This window comes from Phascolarctos cinereus, unplaced genomic scaffold (assembly GCF_003287225.1).
Source record: "Phascolarctos cinereus isolate Bilbo 61053 unplaced genomic scaffold, phaCin_HiC Scaffold_8;HRSCAF=390, whole genome shotgun sequence".
Taxonomy (NCBI): domain Eukaryota; kingdom Metazoa; phylum Chordata; class Mammalia; order Diprotodontia; family Phascolarctidae; genus Phascolarctos; species Phascolarctos cinereus.
In genome coordinates this window covers 16564776-16588543 of record NW_027556291.1, presented here as the reverse complement: position 1 = coordinate 16588543, position 23768 = coordinate 16564776, and the positions used below count along the sequence as shown (strand labels likewise).

At 40.7% G+C, this 23768-nt stretch overlaps 1 pseudogene; it reads left to right on the top strand.

Annotated features, from left to right (window-relative positions):
- Nucleotides 1-22255: 22255 nt before the first annotated feature.
- On the top strand, nt 22256-23298 carry LOC110198646 (UAP56-interacting factor pseudogene; annotated as a pseudogene).
- The last annotated feature ends 470 nt before the right edge of the window (nt 23299-23768 follow it).

The following is a 23768-nucleotide window of genomic DNA, read 5'->3' as shown; positions in this document are numbered from 1 at the left end:
ATCAGCCACAATAAGGACTCAGAGGCAAAGCACCATTCATGTGGCTTATTAAATGATATAAGTGAAATAAGCATCAAGGAAATGTAATGGTTGAGTGCAGACTCCCTTGTCTCCCTCATTTTCCTAATTAGGATATACTTGGGACCCTTGAGTAGGAGGAGCCCCCACAGAAAGAAGCCATCCTCCTAGAGTTCATCGCCCTTTGTTTTTTGGCTCCATGGCAGCCTTTCCCCCTAGCTGACATGGCCTTCCCCCACCCTGATCAGGATTTGGCCATCAATGGGAGGTGATCACACTTGGGTACCTGCCCCAGTCCTACTTGGGAACTTCTGTAGTTCTAGCTTAGTTCTGTCTGTGCCACAGTACTGGAAGGTTCTGGTAGGTCCACAGGGATTCTCATTACTGAGGACAACAAACAGAAGAAAAAGAGAAAAGGTTTTTATAACAAATTTTGTTTACTCTCAATGGTAACAAAGCTACAACCCATGGAATCCAATGTCTCAGCTTGGAAAGTGCTTATGAAAGACACAGAAATGGTCTTAAAGGAAAGAAAAATAGGTACAGCAGCCTGATTAGACCAAAGATACACAGGCACAGTGTCTAGACTAGACCTGTAGTCAGAAGACCAGGATTCAAATCCTGCCTCAGGCATTTATTAGTTGTGTGATGCTGAGCAAGTCATTTAGCCTCTCTGTGCCTCAGTTTCCCCATCTGGTAACTGAGGAAATTGGACTTCATGGCCTTTGGGGTCCCTCCAGCTCTAAGTCTTTGATGTGATGAATATTTGTATCAAGCAGTGTGATATAACCAAAACACTGGATTTGGAGCGAGAGGACCTGGGTTCAAATTGTGATATTGCCAGTTACTACTTGCAAGTCATCTAATCTCTCCAGGTCTCTACTGCCTTATCTGTAATGAGGTGATAGGACTATTTGACCTAGAAGATCTCTTTCATCTCTGTATCTATGAATAGTGGAGGGAGTCAGGTAGCCCTGGGTTCAAGGGCCACCTGTGATATACACTGGTTATGAGACCCTGGGCAAGTCAGTGGCCCTCTTAGAGTTCTAGACAAATCTCTAAGACTGTAAGTTAAAGGGAAGGTAGAGGGAGTTTCCTCATCTCAGTCTTCCCTATACCAGTGAAAACATCTGTCCCATCTCTAGTTCTACTTTAGTGGGAGAATTCACATTTTAGAAGTACATTCAGGCCCTGGCCCATTTCCTCTGATCGGATGGCTCTTCTCAGAACTTCCATGTGAGAAGGGTGTTCAGGCCAGCCATCTCTGCCCTTCTTACCAGGCCGGACTCCAGACTTCTTCCCACCCTTTCCCCGTGAGTACCTTCTCCCCTACCCCTACTGCCTTTTATGTATGGTCCTCCCCCATTAGAATATAAGCCACTGGAGGGCAGGAACTGTCTTTCTTTTGTTTGTTTATATTCATATTCCTAGTGCATTGTATAGTGCCTGGCACAGAGGAAGTGCCTAATAACTGCTTATTGATTGATCGAATTGTCAGGTAGATTGAGAGATTGATTCAAAAGGTATCATCTTCACCCTGGCCATTTTCTGCCCTGCAGCTATAGATTCTGCTGCTTCACCTCCCTGGAAACTTGGACCATCACAGACCATTCCTGGGATGGGCTAAGACACCCAGCTCTGTACTCCCTTAAGAAATGTATCCTCACCTCCATGTTGGCCAACTTCTGCTGCCCTGTCCCTGCAGCAGACAACCTTCCCTTCCCCACCCCCCCACCTTTTGTTTACCTCCAGATGAAGAAGCATAATCAAATCAACACTACCATTGCCTCTGGAAAGGTTATGTCAATGGACTGTCCCATTGTTTTACTTGAGATCTTGTGACTTCCCCAACCATACCTCCCATTCCTGGACACTACTCCCCCTGTTACTCTCTGAGGGCTTGGACTGTCCCATTTTTGTGTTTGTTTTGCTAGTGTTTAGTACAATATATGATACCTCGTAAACTCTGAATGATTATTTTTCATTCATTCACTCATCAGAAGGAAGGGAAGAAACCAACTACATGTAAAAAAATCTCAGACCTTAATAATATTGAATAAAGGCAACTGAAACAGCATCAATAACTACCACCCTATCTGCTTCCTTTACCATCTGTATAAAAAAGTTTTACAAGATCACTTTTACATGTATTGAGGACATCCTCAACAAGAGGACATCCTCAACAAGAGGATTAGGGGAGATCATTCAGGCTTTCGCGAGTGACAGTCTACAAGAGACCACGTTTTCCCCATCGAACCATTGACTGAAAGATAGAAAGAACACAAAATCCTACTTTACTTAGTGTTTGTCTGCGGGATTTTTGAAAGACCTATTGGAGGGCAGAAAATATTGAGCAAGGAGGCAGGGAAGAAAGACTCTAGTCCTGATTTTTAAAAATAATAAAAATTGCCAGCTTTTATATAGCACTTTAAGGTTTGCAAAGCAGTTTGCAAATATCTCTTTTTTATTCTCACAACAACCCTGGGAGGTGGGTGATATTATTATCATTCCCATTTTAAAGATGATGAAACTGAAGTGGCCAGTTAAAGGACTTGTCCAGGGTCATACAGGGAAATCCTATTTGAATTCAGGTCTTCCTGCCTTAGAGTCCTTGCTCTACCACCCAGCTGCCTCTGAGCGCCACAACTTATTTAGCAGCTCCCCAATGGACAGCTGTCTTCTTTGTTTCCAGTTCTTTATTCTGCATATACTTTTGTCATTGCTGTCTTCCCAATTAAAATGTAAACTCCTTGAAAGAAAGGATTGTTTCATTTATAGCACTTATATCCCCAGCACCTCTCAGACACTCTGGCATTTAATTGTGCTTAATAAATGCTGAATGAGTGACTGATTCTTTGTTACCAATTATATAATATTTTGCTGTATAGAATCCTTTCTTTTTATCATTGACCACCTTGGGAAAAATACCTGGTAGCTGAATCTCTGAGTCAAAGAGTATGGACATTTTAATCACGTTCTCAGTCTAATTTGGAATTGCTTTCCAGAATAGTTGAACCAGTTCAGAGCCCCACTCACAAAGCATTACTGTGCCAATCTTTCCACGGCCACTTTAGCACTGACTATTTCCATCTGTCATCATCTTGGTCAATTTGTTTGGTGGGTGCGAGGTAAAACCCTGGAGTTGTTTTGATTCGCATTTCTCTTATTTGGAACATTATATTGTTGTTAAAAGTCTGCAATTTGTTCATTTCCTTTCTATCCTAAGCACTGGCTTTTGGATATGTACACATATGTATATGTATGTGTGTGTATATTTATGTGTATGTGTGTATGTTTGCGGGTACACATATATGTGTATGTATGTATGTGTATACATGTATATATCTATCTATCTGTATTTGTTAGTTTGCTAGATATCTCAGATATCAGAACTTTATCAGAACTATCTGAAGCAAAGTTTTTCTCCAAGTCTGCCACTTTCCTTTTTATGCTAGGTGCATTAATTTTGTTCACATTATTGTTTGTTGATAGTTTTAAAGTGTTTGATTTTTGTAGATCAAAAAAAAAGTGCCTTAAAATGTCTTTTTCAACAAGGTAACTCCTATGCATCTGGCAAAATTATGCAAGATTCCTTAAAATAAATAACATAATCTTGTCTGATGACCCTCGACTCATCAAAAACAAGTGAGACATAAAACAGTGAAATGTACATTTCCCCCCAAGGTGTTGAAAGTGGGATAGAACAAATCCAGCATGGAGGCCCAGTTGAAGAGGAATTTCTATCGGTAGTGAGGTCCTCTACATGTTATTGTTTGCACTTGAAATTGTGCTGATTGAATCACTTCAACACACTGAAGACCCTCCTAAATAAGATTTACAATCACTCAAAAGAATTTGCCCTAACTATCCACACAAGTGGATGAAAAATTGCTATCGACCAGATAATGATACACTGGATGTGGTGCACATTATGACGCGCTAGACAGCTTATTGGGTTTGGCCTTCAATATACATGCTGGTTAGTTGTTGTCCTTCATTCTCGAAGAGGACCAAAATGACATCACTATGTGGGGGTCAAGGTATAGTGTGTCTGACTATGGCTGGTCAGACCAATGTGAGCTCAGAAAGCTCTGCCACGGGTAGGGCAAAAATAGTCCATATGAACTTTTGGAGTGAAGATGGCTCTAAATTTGCGCGCCTCATGTTTCTTTTGACCTACTGCAATTCTGCTTTGCTCGTAGAGCACGGCGCCTTCTTTGATGAGGGTGAATGGTGAATGGTCTTGTGCCAGTATCTCCTATGTCTCACAATCAATTCCAAAGTTCTTCAGAGAGACCTTGAGAGTGGCCTTTTATCACTTCTGACCTTCATGTGAACATTTGCCTTGTGTGAGTTCTCTGTAAAACAGTCTTTTAGGAAAATGTATATTTGGCATTCGAACAGTGTGGACAGCCCAGCAGAGTTGCACTCTCTTCAGTAGAGTTTGATCAGCTCCAGAAAGGACCTCAGTGTCCAGTACCTTAGCTTGCCAAGTGATCTTTAGAATCTTCCCAAGACAATTCAAATAAAAGCAATTCAGTTTTCTGTCATGGCACTGGTAGACAGTCCAGGTTTCATAGGCATACAACAATCGAGTCAGTATAACAGCTCTGTAGACTTTCAGTCTGGAAGGCAGTCTAATACCTCTTCTTTCCCACACTTTCATTTGGAGCTTCCAAACACGGAGCTTACTCTGGCAATGTGTGCATCAACCTCATCATTTATGTGTGTATCTCTGGCAAGTCTAATGCCGAGGTAAATGAATTTATCCACAGCATTCAAAGTTTCTCCATTTGCTGTAACTGATGGTTCCACATATGGATCGTGTGGTGCTGGCCAATGGAGACCTCTGTTTTCTTAGTGTTAATTGTTAGACCAAAATTAATACAAGCAGCAGAGAATGAATCCATATTTTGTTGCATCTCGGTCTCAGAAGCTAAATTGACTGCATAATCGTCTGTGAACAAAAAGTCATGCACCAACTCTCCCTCCACTTTAGTCTTGCTTTACATCCTTTTCAAGTTAAATAATTTACCATCAGTGTGGTAGCTGACCTTGATGTCATGATGACCTTCAAAATACATATCTATATCTACATCTATCTATCTATCTATCTATCTATCTATCTAATCTTGGATATAAACTGCAAATAGATGATTTGGATCTAGAATTAAACAAGAAGAGATGTGTGGGCTAAACTGCCTTTAAGAAATTATAAAACTCCTTTACTGCCTCCAAACTTCTACCAGAAGCAAAGACCTGTCTTTTTAATAGCAATATTAAGGCTGTGATTCATAAAAGACTCCAGTCTGCAAAGAAGAAAAAATGAGTGTCACTCAGACGGCCATGGATAGGCATGTGGTAGACATAAGCAAGCTGAACCATGTAATAAACAAGGCACTATAAAGAAGAAATGAATTAAAAGTAGCCACTGAAGAAGTACATAATTGAAAAGGAAGGAAGGAAGGAAGGAAGGAAGGAAGGAAGGAAGGAAGGAAGGAAGGAAGGAAGGAAGGAAGGAAGGAAGGAAGGAAGGAAGGAAATAAGCATTTCTTAAGCACTTACTATGTGCCAGGCACTATGTTAAGTGCTTTACAAGTATTATCTCATTTGATCTTTATAACTAACCTGGTCTGTGCTATTATTATACCTATTTTACAGATGTGGAAATTGAAGTAAACAGGGGTTAAGTGACTTGTCCAGGGTCACATAGCTAGTAAATTTCTGAGGCTGGATATGAACTCAGGTCTTCCTGATTCCAGACCCAACCTTCCATTTATTGTACTACCTAGATACCTCTAAAGATGGGCTTGTCACATGATGATAGTGAAAGATAACTGGAGGGCAGCCTGTGGGCGCCACTGCTATCCTTATTGTCAGGAAAAAAAACAAGGAAGGCCTCTGGTCCCTGGGTGAACACCCAGTAACAAGTGAATGGGCACACATGGATAAGAGTCACATGGGATAGGGTCTAGCATTGTTGGATAGCCACACTGATGAGGTCACAGATCCATCTGGGATGTTAATTTAAACAGCAGCAACAATACAAACGTCTCCATTGCGTTTATAGCAAGGGGGTGGGGGAAACACAGTTTTTAAAAAGTGGCTATTGCCTAACCCTGACTGACAGTTTGGGGCTTTCTTCCCATACATGTTGAAGCATGCCTGGATTGGTGCTTCCAGAAAAGCTCTCAACTCATGTGAATCCAGAGACCAAACCCAGCTTTTTTATATAATGATACAGAATTTGGTTTATTCAGAATAGGTATTAGGAAAAATGGGCCCAGCACCAATTCCCTTGCCTTCCCATTAGAATATGCAGTAATTAAGAGTTTCCATAGCATAAATGAATTAAGGTGGATAAATATTTTAAATGTGATTGTTAAATTTCCATTTTATGGATCTCAGTTATAGAGAGATGGCTTCCTGCAGGAAAAGTAATTAAAGTAGGCATTATTATTGCTATTGCTATTATTATTATTATTTTAGTATACTGATATTCTAGGACTCAGTTGATTAGAAACACAATTCCAGGGAATATGGCTCTCTGATTTGCGAAAGTGAATGATAAAGGTGTCTCTTGTTAGAGGATGAAGGAATGAATCAGCATGGAAATGTCATTCCACCTTTGCTTGTTGTAAGGCCTTTTCCACTGGGGCCCAGAGCTACGTAAGGCTCCTTTTCTGCTTGTTGTGTTCTGAAATTTTATAGAGATCTCCATGGGAACCTTATACAGGCTGTCCCCAAAGCCTTATTGTTGTCTCATGCTTTAATAGCTTATAATTGCACTAAGATTTTTGGGATACCCTGTACATGAAAAATTTCCCATAGTTCCTACCCATAAAACTCATTTCCATTTACTTTATTTACCTCCCCACTGAACAAACCCATTTTAGGAAGAATACTGAGAAGCAGGAGAATGTCTAGAGAAGGGCAATGAGAATAGTGAAGGACCTGCAGACCCATAGAAGGAATGGTGGAAGGAACTGAAGATGTTTAGTGTGGAGTAGAGAATGCTCAGGGGAGACACAGTAGCTGTCTTCAGCCCCCTGAAAAGCTGTCTGTCATGTGAAATTAGGGGTTGGCCCCAGAGAACAAAACCAGGAGCAATAGATATCGTAGGATTTGTCACAAAGAGGCAAATTTGGGCTTGAGGTCAAGAAAAATATAAAAACCAAAATCTTACTAACGTGAGATTTTGCAAAGTACAATGGGCTGGCTTGGTAGAGAGATAATGGGGTCCTGCCCTCTCTTCTAGGGTTTCAAGCAAAGACCAGATGACCGTTTGTCAGATCAGAGTGGGGATTCCTTCCAGGTTGGCTTTGGACTAGATGACTGTTGACACAAATCCAACGATTCTGTAGCTTTCTTTTAGTCCCCATTTTCTGCCAAACGATAACAGTAATTCACATTTCTACAGCATTGGGGTGGGGGCACTAGATGGCTAAGTAGAGCACTGGGCCCAGAGTCAGGAAGACTCATCAGCTTGAGTTCAAATCTGGCCTCAGACACTTGCTAGCTGTGTGACCCTGGGCAAGTCCCGTCACCCAGTTTGCCTCAGTTTCCTCATCTATAAAATGATCTGGGGAAGGAATGGCAAACCACTCCGGCATCTTTGCCAAGAAAACCTCAAGAAGAATCAGATACAACCAAAACAACTGAATAACGGTAGCATTTTTGGCTTTAAAATGTTCTTGCTTCACAACAGCCCAGGGAAGCAGGCAGGAAAAACCCACCATGCAGCAAAAGAAACTGAGGCTTCAGGATGAGGTGTTAGATCTGGGATATGTCAGAGCTGAGAACTCGTTCTCATTTCTTCACACCTGGCCCTGTTCCTACATTGCTTCCTAGTAGGTTTCTGTCCTTTTCAGCAATTTTGCTCTCATAATGGGAATCTTAGGTCTTTATTATTGGCTTGGGGGTCTTCATTAGTGTGTCTTTCATCTCTGTCGATGGTGTTACCTTTTGATGCTATTTCTAGACATAACTCTGGTGGACTGCATCTGAGGTTGCTCGCCAACGATGGGCAAGTCACTGCTAGAAAAACGTGTTACCCACTTATTATTCTGTGCCACTCACTACCTGGCTAATCTTGCATTCACACTTTGATATTTGTTGTTAATTAAGCCATCTTGTTTAACTTTAATGGATTCATTTACTTTCCTTTAAAGTACTTCTAACTGGTCTTACAAAGCAGGTAAGTTTCAGGAGTACTGAGCCTTCGCCTTCTGCACCCATGCGTCTTTCACAGGGCCTAGCATAGGCTGCTACACCTCGGAGGTACTCATAAATATTTGATCATTTTATTAGACGACACAAAGCGCTGTTGCCTAGGGGGAATCTGAGAGAAGCCCAGCCAGATATAAAGAGCATAGACACAGCCATCCATCCATCTTTCCATATTCTACTTAACATCAATTCAGAGCCTTGACTAGGTATTCTTTCACCTGGGGTAAAATAGTTGTGGAGAGAGGGATGAAGGAGCAGAGCACAGTCTGATTCCAGATACAACCATACTGGAAGAAGGAGCAGCCAGAGAATCCAGTCCAGCTCACTGCGGAAGGTAGGCCCTGAGTGAGGGGTACCATGACAATAGGACCTCGGGAATGGTAGCTCAATTCTAGGCAAGGGAGCAGCATCATAATATGTAGTACAGGACAACCAAACAGTGGGGAGCTGCGGGTCTCAGAAACAAGCCCAAATCTATTGCTTGAAAAGGGAAGCCCAAAAACTCTGGCTCGTTTGTAAGGTGGCTGGGTGCCGTATGAGAGCTTTCGTACAAGACCAACTATCGGATTAACCACTTGGGGAATTAACCTCCTCTGAAGCAAACAAACATCACCAAACTTGGGTCAACATCAAGAAGCAAAGGCCTGGTGGCCCTGCCCTAGTTATAGCTTTGGAACAAATAGCAACATAACACAACAACCAGCAAATTGGATGGCATAGGTGGCCAGCCAGCATCAAACCAAGCCAGTCCTTCCCTCCTCAATAGCCCACGGGATGGGAAAAGAAAAGGACTAGATGATAGTAGGATATCAGGCCATTAATGTAGGGCCAGTGAAGGAGGCAACTGTAACAAAGGTGAACTCAGTAAGTGGCTCCCAGGATGCACTGATGCAAAACTTGGATCATTGTAACATAGCCATCAATTTCCGTGGCCAATAAATCATGGTGGTGTACAACAATTACCAACAGCTTTGCTGCCTGGGAGACAAATGAGCTGGGCCATAAACACTGACAGGCCTAGCAAGCAGTAGTCACAGCTGCCAGCCCATGGGTGTGAAGTCAGTGTAGAAAGGATGTAAATCATGGGTTGGCACATTCATTCACCCTTAAGGGAAGACACTGCCACAAAGGGGGAATGACACCATCTTCAAAGAGAAGGGGAAAAGAGGCATTCCAGATTGTTGCCCCTGAGGAAAGGAGACCCCTTCCTACTTTGGGCCCTCAGATGACATTGTTTAAATAAAATCCATTGCTCCAAAAGACCAAATATTAGATTACCCATTTGGGGAATTGAGCTCTTTTGAAACAAACAAATACAATTTTGTAACAGAGGCAACAGAATATATAAACTAGAACATTCAAGAATGATCTATAGACACCAACTCTCGATGCTAAATCCGAAGACCTGAGTTCAAAATCCTACTCTGCCACTTTGAACTCATATGTCCTGGCATAAGCGACTTCACTGGGTCTCAGTTTGTTCATCTGTCAAATGACAAGATGGATTAGATCACCTTGAAAGTCCCTTCCAGCCCCATGATTCTATGCCAATAAGGCAACAGTAATGTTCTGGGACTCGGTCTGATACACTGGTGAGAATACTGGACTGACCGTGATTCAAATCAAGGCTGCCATTTGTCAGCTGTGTGATCTTCGATAAACTATCAAACTATGAGTCTCAGTTTCCTCACATGCAAAATGGGTTAATAATAATAATGATAATACCTACCTCAGAAGATATTGAAATGCTCGAATGAGGTAATGTAAGTAAGTGTTTTGGGGAATTTAAAACACTATGAAAAGGTGGGCTCATTATTAGAAGTGGGTTTTACAAAGCTGATGACTGTAACTGTAATGAACAACCTTGGCCCTAAAGAAGAGATGAGAAAATCTACCTCCTCCCTTTCCTTAGAGAGGTGGGGGACTACAGGGATGGAATGCTGATGCATTGTTACATGGTTTTGCTTGACTGTTCTTTGTTTCTCTTTCCTCATCTATAAAATGGGCATAATAATAACATCTGTGTCAAAGGGTTGTGGTGAGGATCAAGTAAGATAATGTATGCCATGCTTTGTAAACCTTAAAACACCACATGCCAGCCACAATCATACCACTAATACTAATTATTTATAATTACAGCTCCCACAAGAGACGAAAGTCATTGTTCTAGGCCTTTCCCACCACATGTGTCTGTCCTGGTAAGTTTAGGTGACATCAAGTTTTGCTATGCTCATTCCAAATAAAGAAACAAGCCACACTTGTAAATAGAAACAAGCCATTTGTGTTCAGAGTTTAGATACAGATATATACATATATACATAGATGTACCGAATTGAATAAATGAAAATGCTCTTATTAAGCTCTTACTACTGGGTGGCACCGTGGTGCACAGAGCACCAGGCCTGGAGTCAGGAGTCTGATCTCAGACTAGCTGTGTGATCCTGGGCAAGTCATTTCACCCTGCTTGCCTCAGTTTCCTTGTCTGTCAAATGAGCTGGAGAAGGAAATGGCAAACCACTCCAATATCTCTGCCAAGAAAACCCCAAATGGGTTGTGAACAGTCAAACACAAGTGAAACAACAACACACAAAGCACTGTGATGCAAACAGAATATCTATCTGTTTCTGTCTACACACACACACACACACACACACACACACACACACACACACACACACACGACATGCCCTTGCTAGACACTGAAACCTTGCTCCCAGCTCTAAAGCACTGATCTGAAAGGAGACATGAAAATCACCGTAGCCAAAGAGAATAATTTACTCCAAGAGACTTATGGGTACCAGTTCACTAGTACAAATAGCTGTTTATCAATCAAAATCATCACCTCAGTATATATCTACTATTCATGAAGAATTATCCAGCAGGAATCAAGCCTGTCTCCTACATCTAAAATTAACACTTCAATGTGCTATCCTTGAATTGGAGGTAATATGAAAATTCCCTTTTTTCCTATTCAAATATAACTGACTTCAAGAGAAAGAGAGTACTGCAAATGAGGACACGTTTCTGCTTTATTCCATCCTTTGTCTGGCTTTCTGAGAAGGTTAGCAAATAAATATCTTCTTTACTCAGAGAAAATGGAAGCCATCACACCAACAATTCAGGCACAATTCTGCCCAGAGATCTCTCATTAACCCCCTACCTCATCCCCACCCCCCCATACAAAAAAAACTGGGATGACACCATATTCACCAAAATACAAATGGGTAGAGTTCTGACCTTGGAGTCAAGAGATCAGGGTTCAAATCCTGCCTCTGCCACTTACTAACTCTGTGATTCTGGGCAAGTCACTTAACTTCTTCATGGCTTGGTTTCCTTCTCTATCCAATAAGAGGTTGGCTTAGATGGCCTCTGAGGTCCCTTCCAGCTCCAAATAGAGGCGCCTATAAAAATCAGTGCTGTTTAAATTATTCATATAATTGCCTAATTCTCCATTTCCCATGGTGGGGGCAGATACCATCAGGTTTCACCTTTGATTTTCATTTGGCCCTGGCATTCAGGGCCATGTTCTTGGTTTCAATGTGTTATCATCTCTTTCCTGACCACTACCCTCATCTCAAAGTCTCTACTCCTTATTGGTATATAATTAAAATGAGAACATCCAAAAATTTGAGTCATGTATCACTCAAGTCTGTAATATGAAAGAACGTCTAGGACAGAACATGATATGAGGATGGCAACAGGTAACAAAAAGGAAGCATTGAAGAGATGCTCTATACAAGCCATCACCAAAGAAATATATGACTGGAACCCAGATGTGTCAGTCACAGAGCAAGAGTGAGCTGACCAGTTAATGTCCCGTGGGCTTCAGTGGTGTCCAGGCACCCAGCATGTCCCCTGGTAAATTGGGCAGATCTCTCATGGTAAATGGCTGGAAGGACATAGACAGGTGTGGCAGAGGCTGCCTGGGGACAGGTGGGAGGAAATCTTCATTTTTGGTGAGAAAACCCACATCGGTGACATCACAAATCTATTAGCTTCTATGTATACTGTACTTCACTAGGAAAAGCTGATGGACCATTTTAGTCAGGTGGCATTTGCAGAGCTACAGCTCAGACAGGATGATCAGGACTATTACCTAAAGATGCCCTGCCAGTCCCACATTCTCTATGCCTTGGGGTACTCTGCTAGACTGCCCTGAGCTTGCAGATTAGGGGCCCAGCCGAGCTGGGACCCTCTCCTGGGGGCCTTCTTTCCCCTTTCACCCACCTTCCTGCTGCTTCCTGTCACCTGATCTACCTCCTCCCAGTGCCAAGATTCCTAGTTATGGCTCTGAACATTAGGCTGACTTTAATGAATGAAAAATCATTTATTAAGCTATTTCTACATACAAATCACTGTTTTAAGCACTGGGGATACAAAGAGAAAAGCAGAAACAGTCCCTGACCTCAAGAAACTCACATCTCACAGGGGACACAACACATACAGGTTTCATCTGTAAGTGAGAAAACAAGGTCTCATTATCCTTACGGTATACTGATAAAACAAATGCTAGTGCAGCTGCTTAATATCATCTCCACAGATAAAACCATATCCATTTCTGATGCTAAACTATTTAACATTGCCAAGGACCTTAGTGGTGAGAACTTTCTTGTTTAGGTCTCCGGAAGCTATGGCTGCAGATCCCACAGAAGAATTGAAGACGGCACAGTCAGTTTTCTACTGGTGAGGTACTCCGAAATGATTCCTACCTAGGTGACATAAGAGACTCTGGTTTTTTTTTTTTTTTTGGACTCCTGCTCCAAGGTTTGATGTGGCTGCTTTTGGTACATTCAGGTTCATCCATGCTTAAAACAGTTAAAGGATTCTGTCCTTCCTTGTGTGCTGTTGGCAATGCATCCATTGATTAGTACCTCAATTTACAAATTTTCTCCCTAAGCTGGGTAAACTCTTGGAAAACAATAAACCTCCAGCAGTTTAGGACAGGATTGGGCGGACCAGCCCTAGTAGCCAATGTTTGACTTGCCCAAGGACTAAATTGGGGTGATTCAAATACTTTATTGGCAGTTCATAGTGGAGAAATCCATGATAGCATAGAAAATTTCCCCCACATACTCCCTTCAGGCCAGTGTAATAGGTATTTCTCCATAAATAGTCCTAATAAGCCGTAGGATTACAGCTCAAGCTATAACTTGGGAAGCTGAGATTCTGCAAACCAAAGGGAAAGTATCCAATATATGGACAACATTCGAAGTAAAGTCAAAGCATCATAGACCTAAAGGGGGAAGGGATCTCAGAGGCCCATGCCTCTCATTTTCCAAAGGAAGAAACAACTAGAGGGATGAAGTGACTCCCAAAGGACAACAGTTCTACACCTGGAAGAGATCCGAGAGGTCAGGAGTCCCAACATCCTCATTCCATAAAAGCACAGAGAAGTAAAGTGATTTGCCCAAGATGTCACCTTTAGTGAATCTCAGAGCTGGAATGTGAAGCTAGATCTCCTTGCTCCAAATCTGATGTTCTTTTCACTACACCACATTGTAACAGCTGAATTTGGAGATCCAGCTCTAGCATAGTAACTTTTCAACCAGACCCTCACTTTAATTATCATGTGCCTTTATGTAGGAAATCCATTCTGGGGACTTCCAGGTGTGAAGCCAAAATGGCAGAATAGAAAAGCACTCTACTGAGCCCTCCCAATTTTCTCTTCTAGATTTTTTTTTTAGGCAATTGGGGTTAAGTGGCTTGCCTAGGGTAACACAGGTGACAAGTGTCAAGTGTTTGGTCTGAGGCTGGATTTGAACTCAGGTCGTCCTGACGTCAGGGCCGGTGCTCTATCCACTTCGCCACCTAGCTGCCCCCCAATATTCTCTTCCAAAAACCTAAAATAATGCCTCAAATAAAATTCTGGAGTGGCAGAGCCAACAAAAGGTCTGAGTGAAACATCCTCCCAGGCCAAGACAACAAAAGAGGTCAAAAGAGAGATCTGTGACATAGGGGTGGAGGCTGGCCCAGAGCTCATGTGGATAAAACACCAGTGGGGGCACTAGGGGGTTAAGATAGAAGAAGTGACAGCTTCGGGAGCTCTCAAGCCAGAGATGGTAAGGGGACCTGGCAACTGGCTAGTAAGAGATTACAGGGAACCCCTGTGTTAGCACTGGACACAGGGTGAGAAGTTGTTTGGCAGCTCCAAGCTCTTTTATTCCTCTTTTATGTCAGATAATTTATCCTATTCTACCTCTTCCTTTCCCCTTCTCCCAGTGCATTCCTCTTTTTCACCCCTTCATTTTATTTTTTAAGATAATTATCTCATCATATTCTACTCACACCCTTACTCTCTGGCTGTTTACTCCTGCCAAGTGCCCTAATAATGAGAATATTTTTAGGAGTTTACAAGTATCATCTTCCTATGTAGGAATATAAACCGTTTAACCTTATCACATCCCTTATGATTTCTCTTTCCTGTTTGCCTGTTTATGATTCTCTTGAGTCTTGTATTTGGAAGTCAAATTTTCTATTTAGCTCTGAGCTTTTCATCAGGTATGCTTGAAAGTCTTCTATTTCACTGAATATCCTTTCTTCCCCTGAAGGATTATACTCATTTTTGCTGGGTAGGTGATTTCTTGGTTGTAATTCTAACTGTTTTGCCTTCTGGAATATATTGTAAGGCCTCTGATCCTTTAATGTAGAAACTGCTAAATCTTATGTTATCCTGACTGTAGCTGCATGATATTTGAATTATTTCTTTTTTTCTGTTGACCTGGGAGCTCTAGAATTTGGCTATCACTTTCCTGGGAGTTTTTATTTTGGGGTGTCTTTCAGGAGGTGATCAGTGAATTCTTTCAATGTCTACTTCATCCTCTGGTTCTAGAGTACCAGGGCAGTTTTACTTGATAATTTCTCGAAAGGTGATATCTAGGCTCTTTTTTTCTTACATTATTTCTCCTGGATCTATTTTCCAGGTCCACTATTTTTCCAATGAGATATTTCACATTTTCTTCCATTTTTTCATTCTTTTGGTTTTGTTTTATTGTTTCTTGATTTCTCATAATGTCATTAGCTTCCACTTGCCCAACTCTAATTTTTAAGGAATCATTTTCTTCAGTGAGCTTTTGTAACTCCTTTTCCGTTTGGCCAATTTTACTTTTGAAGTTCTTGTCTTCAGTGAATTTCTGTACCTCTTTTTCCATTTGGCCAATTATGCTTTGCAAGGATTCTTCTCTTTGTTGGAATTGTATGCCTCTTTAATCACTTGGCCTAACCTATTTTTAAGGTGTTATTTGCTTCAGTATTTTGGGGGGCCTCCTTTACCAAGCTGTTGACTCTTTTTTCATGATTTTCTTGTATCACTCTCATTTCTCTTCCTAATTTTTCCTCTGCCTCTCTTATCTGTTTTTTTAGAAGTCCTTTTGAACTCTTCCATGGCATGAGACCAATCTGTATTTGTCTTTGAGTCTTTGGATATAGCAGTTTTGAGTTTGTTGTCTTCTTCTAAGTTTGTGTTTTGATCTTCTTTGTCACCATATTAATTTTCTATAGTCAGGATCTTATTCTACTGTTTACTCATTTTTCTAGCCTATTTCTTGATTTTTAGCTGTATGCTAAAGTGGGGCTCTGCTTCTGAAAAAGAGGGGGAACTGTTCTAAGCTTCAGGTTTTTTGTGTAGCTTTTTTCAGACAAAATTCTGGGGATCTATGTTTTCATTTCTTCCAAGGGACAGGTGTTTTTACTACTCTCCTGTACTGTACTCTGGTCAGTAAGTGACCACAAGCACTCTTTTCCACTGTGGAACTGTGACCAGGGTCCCAGCTTCCCTGCGGCCACAAGCTCTGGTGTGTTCCTTCTCGCCCTGGGACTGAGACCTAACACTGTCACCTAGATCCAAGTATGGGTAACACAAAAGAGTCCTGCCCCTGGTGCCAGAAAAGGGACTCCTATAATCTTCAGTTGTCTGACCTCCTTACCATCCATGGCCTGAGAAGTCTGGAAACCCCCACTGCTGCCACCGAGTCAGTGGCTCCCAGGGCCTGCTCCTGGTTTGCTGGGATGCAGCAAAATTGGCCTTCTCTTCCCCTCAAGGCAGCACTCCATCTCTCATCTCCACATTTTTGCAATGGCTGCCCCTCATACCTGGAATACCCTTCCTTCTCATGTCTACCTCAGGGAGTCCCTCTCTCCATCAAGATGCAATTCAAGCTTAGCCTTCTACAACATCTTTCCTGATCCCCCAACTCCTAAACTGCTTTACATATATTGTGTATACATTCTAAATATTCTTATATATCTGTACTTTAGATGTAAATTCCTTGAGAGTAGACATTGCTTCATTTTTTTTTTTGTATCCCCACTGCTTTCCACATAATAAGCATCTAAAAAATTCTTGCTGGTTAATTGGTCAGAGAATGGAACATTTGGTTTAGGCATCCTGAGTCTTTGAATCCCATGAATTCTTACAGGTGACAAAAGGCAGGTAGTAGATGGTCACACTGTTCATAGTGGCAAAAGAAATGTTGATTCATCTCTGACTGAGGGAGAGGAGGAAAGGAGGGGTATACACACCAGGCAGTGGGCTAGGGCAGCCATACATTCTAGCCTTGGCTAAGGCTAGAGTTGACGGAGGGCAAGGGCCAAGATGATTAGAGAGGGTAAGGCATGCTTGTGTTACTGAGTGGGAAATCAAACTGAGCAAAGGGAAACTGATAGCACACTGTGGAGAAACTTGAATCCCAGTGGCTAAGGAGTTTAGGTTTTATTTGTTTGGCAATGGAGAAGTCTTCCAATGAAGATCTCCAACAGACCAGGTAACTGAGAGTCTATATGTCTTTGCTAATCCCTTGATCTAGATCAGGGGTGGGGAACCTGTGGCCTTGAGGCCACCTCTAGGTCTCCAAATGCTGCCCTTTGGCTGAATCCAAACTTCACAGAACAAATCCCCATAATAAAAGTGTGATGTCCATCTTCCAATTACTCATTGTCAGAATTCTATGATAATCAACAGATTATAGAATGCTTCATTTCTACAAAGAAAAGCATGTTGAAAAGAAAATCAATAAAGCTCTTTTTAGGGACAAAACAAGAGAAACATCTTTTAAAAAGGATTCCTACATAAGGAAAGAAACAAAGCCAGGCTGGAGAGAAAGGCCAGGAATATTTCTTAAAATGAATCAATATTTTTCTAATCTCACATGTATAATTTGCCCCAGTTTTTGTGGCTGTTAGCAATCAGTTAGTGAAACACACACTGGTGGTGAAGTCTATGGTAAACTAGTATTAGCACAGGGCTTTATTTAGCCAAACACCCTGATAACCGCTCCCATTTCCCATTTCATTTTCATGTACAGACAGCCTTGGGGTGGCCTCAGAACCTCCCTCTACATTTCATAGTTCTTTCCTATGTGCATTACTCACAAAACACACAAGTGGATGTGTACAGGGGGTCTGGCCTGTGTGAGAAATTGATGAAAATCGGTTAAAATGGGGTATCATATTTAGAATAGTTATGCAAAGAAATAAAGTACAATAAGAGTTGGCAAATTATCGCATAAATCTTATATTTATCCTTCTTAACCTAGTCATTTGCAGCAGTTGATTGTACTTCCCCAGAAGAAAAGAAAGGAAGGATTTGGGCTTGTTTAGAGCAAGCTTCTCCTTCCACTCCCTTCCACTTCAAATATCTGACAGACAGAAAGCTAGGGAAAGCTTAGACTCCTTTTCTTCTCCATATTCAAGAGATCACGGACTGTGAGTCACGGACTGTGCAGGAACTAACATCCATTGTCCATTCTTTTTCTTGCTTAAATCCAACTGAAAAAGCACTTACTAGGTATCTACTATGTGCAGACACTGTGTGTGTTTGTGGGGGTAAAGGGATAGAGACACAGAGAGAGGTAGAGGGAGGCAAGGGTGCTGAGAATATGCCAATATTGGGCTAGGCATACACAGAATAAAAGGAAACATTCCTTGACCTTAAAGAGGTTATACTGGGAAATAAAGAATAAGGACAGATGGGAATAAGCAGTTATTAAGTGCCTACTATGTGCCAGGTACTCTGCTAGGCACTTTATCAATATTTTCTCATTTCATCTTCACAACAATGTGTTATTATGATTTCCATTTTAGAATGAGGAATCTGAGGCAAATAGAGATTTAGTGATTTGCCCAGGTCACACAGCAAGGCTAGATTTGAACCCAGGTCTTCCTGACTCCAGGTCCAGGGCTCTATGCATTATGCCACTGTACTATATTTACCGTATTTGCAGAGAAGGAAATGAAAAGTTTATACAAATATGAACAGTGAATACAAAATCACTAGAGGAAAGGAGAGCGCTAGCAGCAGAGAGGATACAAAAAGGTCTGGTTCTCAGAAAACTTGTTCAATACCAAGTAAGGAGGAGGTGCCCAAATTATGGCCTGACATGTAGACATGTTCTGAGTGACTGCTAATGGGATCCAGGGGCAAACTATACTATTGTTTGGTGTTTTTTTTTGTTTTGTTTGTTTGTTTGTTTTGGCTAGGCAATGGGATTAAGTGACTTGCCCAGGGTCACACAGCTAGTAAGTATTATGTGTCTGAGGCCAGATTTGAACTCAGATCCTCCTGAATCCAGGCCTGTGCTCTATCCACTGCACCACCTAGCTGCCCCAAGCTATACTACTGTTAAAAGATCCCAAGGACATCATAGTTTGTCCCACTAGAAAAGATGTACCAAGTTCCCCATGGGCTCCATTCCGTTCATGCTCATGGCCAAAACAGTTGTACAATGCCTTTCCAGGTTATGTGTTTTTTTTTTATTGTTTGTATTTCATTTATTTGTTTAGTTTAGGGGGCAGCCTGGTTTAGTAAAAAGAGCACTGAATTTGGAGTCAGAAAACTTGGGTTCAAATCCTGTCTCTCTAGTTCTTGCCTGTGATGTGACCTTTAGCAAGACATTCACATTCTTGGACATCTGTTTGTCTATCTGTAAATGAGAACTTTAGACTAGATGAGTTTTCAGATTCTTTCCAACTCTAAACCAATGATCTTATGATTCCCAAGTAGGATGAAAGAATTCTGAAAACTATTAAAGAATTCAGCCTAATCCTCTTCCCTAGCCTGTGTGGAGCCCTCTGGGGCAGGGGGAGGAAGTAAAAAATTCCAAGGGCCACCAGAGTCCTGATACCAGAGCAATTCTAAGGCCAAATCAACAGGACAGAGAGCCTCACTGTTGGCTTTGCTTTGTCATTGTTTTGCTGGGTTTCTCTTGGAGGGTCTATATATGTACGGGCTACTGGTTTCAATTAAAGAACTTTTGAGGAGTATTGAATTACTCTGCTCTTGAATCAGAAGATTTAAAAATGGACCGAGAGAAAAATGAATGAAACCTTGATATTTTGATGGCAATCAGAGCAGCTCCAATATCTCTAAGAGAACAAAGAATCATATAATTGCAGCTAATAACACGATAATTCCTTTGTAATCGTCTGTAAATGGAATTGTGGCTACCTTTTCCTTATCTTTTCTGCCTAGGTTTAAGGCAGACAGGTAGATTTTTTTTTCTTGATGTAAGAAAACACTTCGTAATAATTAAAGCCATCTAAAAGAACAGGGAAAAGGAAATAAGTTGCCTTGGGTGGGAGGTGGTGGGAACCATGTGCTTGAGGGGAATCCCGTTCAGACTCCACTTCGACTAGATGGCAACAGAAGTCACTTCCAATTCTAAGATTCTGCAGAGCGAGAATTCTGCGGCTATTTAAACACTCAGAAAGATCTGAGGCTCCATCACAATATGAAAACTCCCTCCATGGACCCAGACCAAAATGCATCAGTGACATAGTAAGTCTTAGGGAACTGTCTGAGGCACATCAATGTTGAATGACTTGCCCAGGGTCACACATCTAGGAGGTATGGAAGGTGATGCTTAAACTCAGGTCATCTTGACTCTAAACCTACATTATTTCCACTACAAAATGTGAAATTGGGAGTTAAAAATGGCAGCTGCATGAAAAAAGCTTTCATATATATATATATATATATGAGTGGCATATATACCATCAATATGGATTAATATTAACTTTACCATCTAGGGAATTCAAAGGTTCTAGAGCCCATTCTTTATCACTGAATCCCAGAACTATTTTTGTTCAGTTTCTGTTTTATCACATAAATGACAGTTTGCTCTCTTCTCTTAATCTTTTTGTAACAGACTTCAAATTAGTTTGCATTTGGGATGTAATTTCACAAAGGTTTGGGGGCAGAAGTCTTTCACTTAACATAAATTGTATGTGAAGTTGAATTCCAACAAGTAAAAATAATGGGTCATTTCCCCCTTAAAGATAAAATAACTATTACTACTGCAGTAATTGTTAAGACATCAGCACTTCATTAATTAGGATTGCAGTAACCCCAATTTTTGCCTAATTGCTTTTGGGGAAGATTTTTTCTTGTTATAAGCAGGAAGGTTAGGCACTATCCCAAGCTTTTCCATTATTTCATTAAATTGGGTTTAGTGAAATTAAACTTTTCCCAGCATGAGAAAGGTGTAGAATATGATCCTGGTGCCAGCCTTCCAACTCTCCTCTCTCAGGGCCCTCTCCACGGGAGGGTGGGGGTGCTGGCTGGGCACCCCTTAGTCTGGATCATCTTCACTAGAAACTATGACAATTTGATAGGCTGACTGTAACTGGGAAACTTCCCTTTCTGGTCACAATCTTTGGTTATTCTCTTTCTCCCCCTTCCTAATACTCTAATCCAGCCAATTCAGCCCATACCTTTTCTTTCTCACCACGATCTCCAATTCCTTCGTACCTCCTTGTTTGACAATAAAATTCACAGCTCACATGTGTATAGGCAGCCTCTTCAACAAAATTTTCCCTCATTCCCTCCATCCCCTAGTGTCTTAATACATGATAAATGTTTGTGAAGTTACAACGTACAGATAAGACAAAGGTAAACACCTTTCTATTCCCATTCCATTTTCTCCAGAGGTCTATCATGTCTAAATTTCCTAACATTCTAGTTATCTCCTTGACTTCTTTCTTATTTACTTTATGGTTAGAATTACATAACTCTGAGAGGGAAAAGTCGAAGTCTCCCACTAGTATAAACTTTGCTATTTCCTCCTATAACTCATTTAACTTTTCCTTTAAGAATCTGGATGCTATGCCACTTCATGCATATAAATTTACTATTGATATTACTTCATTGTCCATAGTTCCTTTTAGCAATATGTAGTTTCCCTGCTTATCCCTTTTAATTAGTTCTATTTTTGCTTTTACTTTGTCTGAGATCATGATTGCTACCTTGTCTTTTTCTTTTTACCTTAGCTGATGAATAATAGATTCTGCTCCATTCCCTTGTTTTAACTTTGAGTAAGTCTCTGTTTCAAGTGTATTTCATGTTAAAAACATAATTAAAGGTTTTATCAAAAGTCTGGATCATTTCAGTTTATTTCTATATGCTTTTCTATTCGCCTACTTTTATTTACTCCATTATCCCACTTCACTACAAAACTATCTTGCTGTAATTTTATGTAACTCTTGCCTAGTAGTTATTTCAATTCGAAGTACTTTTTAACCTACTTTCCAAATGTCCTGTGTGTCCTAACTTCAGGTTAAGTCTCCTATGATTATATATTATTCTTAATGATCTTCATTGGATACTTTTCCTTAAGTTTATAAGGATCAGCTCTCTTGCAGAAGATGCAGGGGTTTTTTTGTTTGTTTTTTTGCCATGCCTTCCTCTCTGTCAGCTTTTTAGGTGGGTTGAAAAAAAATGGAAAGGTGAAAAAAGGAATAGAAAGGCCACTAATAGACTGGTCAACAATCATGAGAGAATACATAACTACTCAGCTTTCACTTTGCTTCATTTTTCTCTACCAAGGAGAACTTTTATTCAGGTTAAGAAGGATAGACAAGAAATTATTAAGAGGCAGTGGGGAGGCAGTCAGTGAGAGGCAGCTGCATCAAGACACAGGTCTTCCCCAGTGGCAAATTCCAGTGAAGATACTTCAAGTGATGAATACATTCGACGTTGGGATAGTGGTCATGGTGGAGGTCTATCTTGTCTAATCGAATGCTGCCATTCGATATCAGTAGCCATGCAAACCTTAATAAAATTGATATGTCTCTGGATGATGTCATCAAGTTGAATAAGAAGGATGAAAGAAAGCAGAATTTTCCAAAAATTGAATAGGAGACTTAAACATAGTGGTACCTAGAAGTTCAGGATGAGAGTAGCCAGATGAGGACTACAAAAGCAGGCTGGTTTTGGTAAAAAAAAAAAAAATGGTTTGGGCCAAAGAAGAAGAATGGGCCCTGGAAGAAGACATTCTTATGGAGTTATCACTAGCCTGGCAGCTAAAAAGGCAAATGGGGGTTCGTAAGGAATCATACCTAGCAAGCAACCACCTCTAAGTGAGAAGAACATATACCAATATTATCCAATATTAAAAAGAAAGAGAAACCTTCAGAGACAAAATAAAATGCAAAGGAAACCAATCCCAGTTCTCAGGATGCCTAACCAGTTAAGTAGAAAGAATAATGTTCCAATCAATTTCACCAGGAGTGGGACTAAATTAAATCAACAAAAAGACACACTCCAGGCAACCTTTCTTTTCAGAAGATGCCTAAAGGTTCAGGCCCAAGTGCACCCAGGACAACTGTTAGACAAACCAAGAGCAAAGAGAACTCGTCAATGGCCAACTTCTACCACAAATGGAGGAATTTTGACTATATCCATAGATATTCCTGGAGCAATTCATCCTTCAGTAGCTCAGAGACCCTGATTAACTCATACTCACTCCTACACCATCATTTCTGATGAAAAGGGATCACCCTGAAGTGAAAAAGATTCCTAAAAGAGTTCCCTTACAATTTGACATGAACAGTGTTAGAAAACAGACTGGGATGACTTTGAAAGAGTGATTTAGAATCTTGAGGGAACAGAGACTTGCTCTCATTCAGAACAAAGGAAGTCTCTTTTTAACTGGGAGACTAGATCCTCTGTCAAAGGGATATTTTAATAACAATTACTTGTTTGAAAAGTTGAGTTGCTGGAAGAATGCATGTTGCAGAAATTCCATGGAACTTTATTTCGATACTGACAAATCTAAATAACTCTTACTGCTTCTACTTTAGAATAGCATTTTTTTAAATGTATGATGATAACACCATCAAAATCCTGATTCTGTTCTTAAAGGTGTCCTTTTTGGCTTGACAGAAGACTTTACTTGGACTTAATTGGATGACAAAAGTGTAGCATTCTTCTTTGATTCCTTATGCAACGTACATGTTAACAAACCTGTAGATGGTATTTTTGTGATGGTGTTGTTGGGTATCTTTTCTTTCCTCTACCCATTCCATTTGCTAGAAATGCCCATCATAAGTCTTTTTAAAGAAGTATGAGTCTATATCAGTAAATTTCTTTTCTGATTAGCATTTGACATGGAATGAATTTTATCAGCAGGGGTACAAGAAAGTCCATTAAGACATTCAGAATTTCAATGTTCGCATGTGTATGCCTGAAATTTGTTATTTTCTCCTCAATCAAGGTGTTTTTTTAGGCAATGGTTCCATAAAAAAAGTAA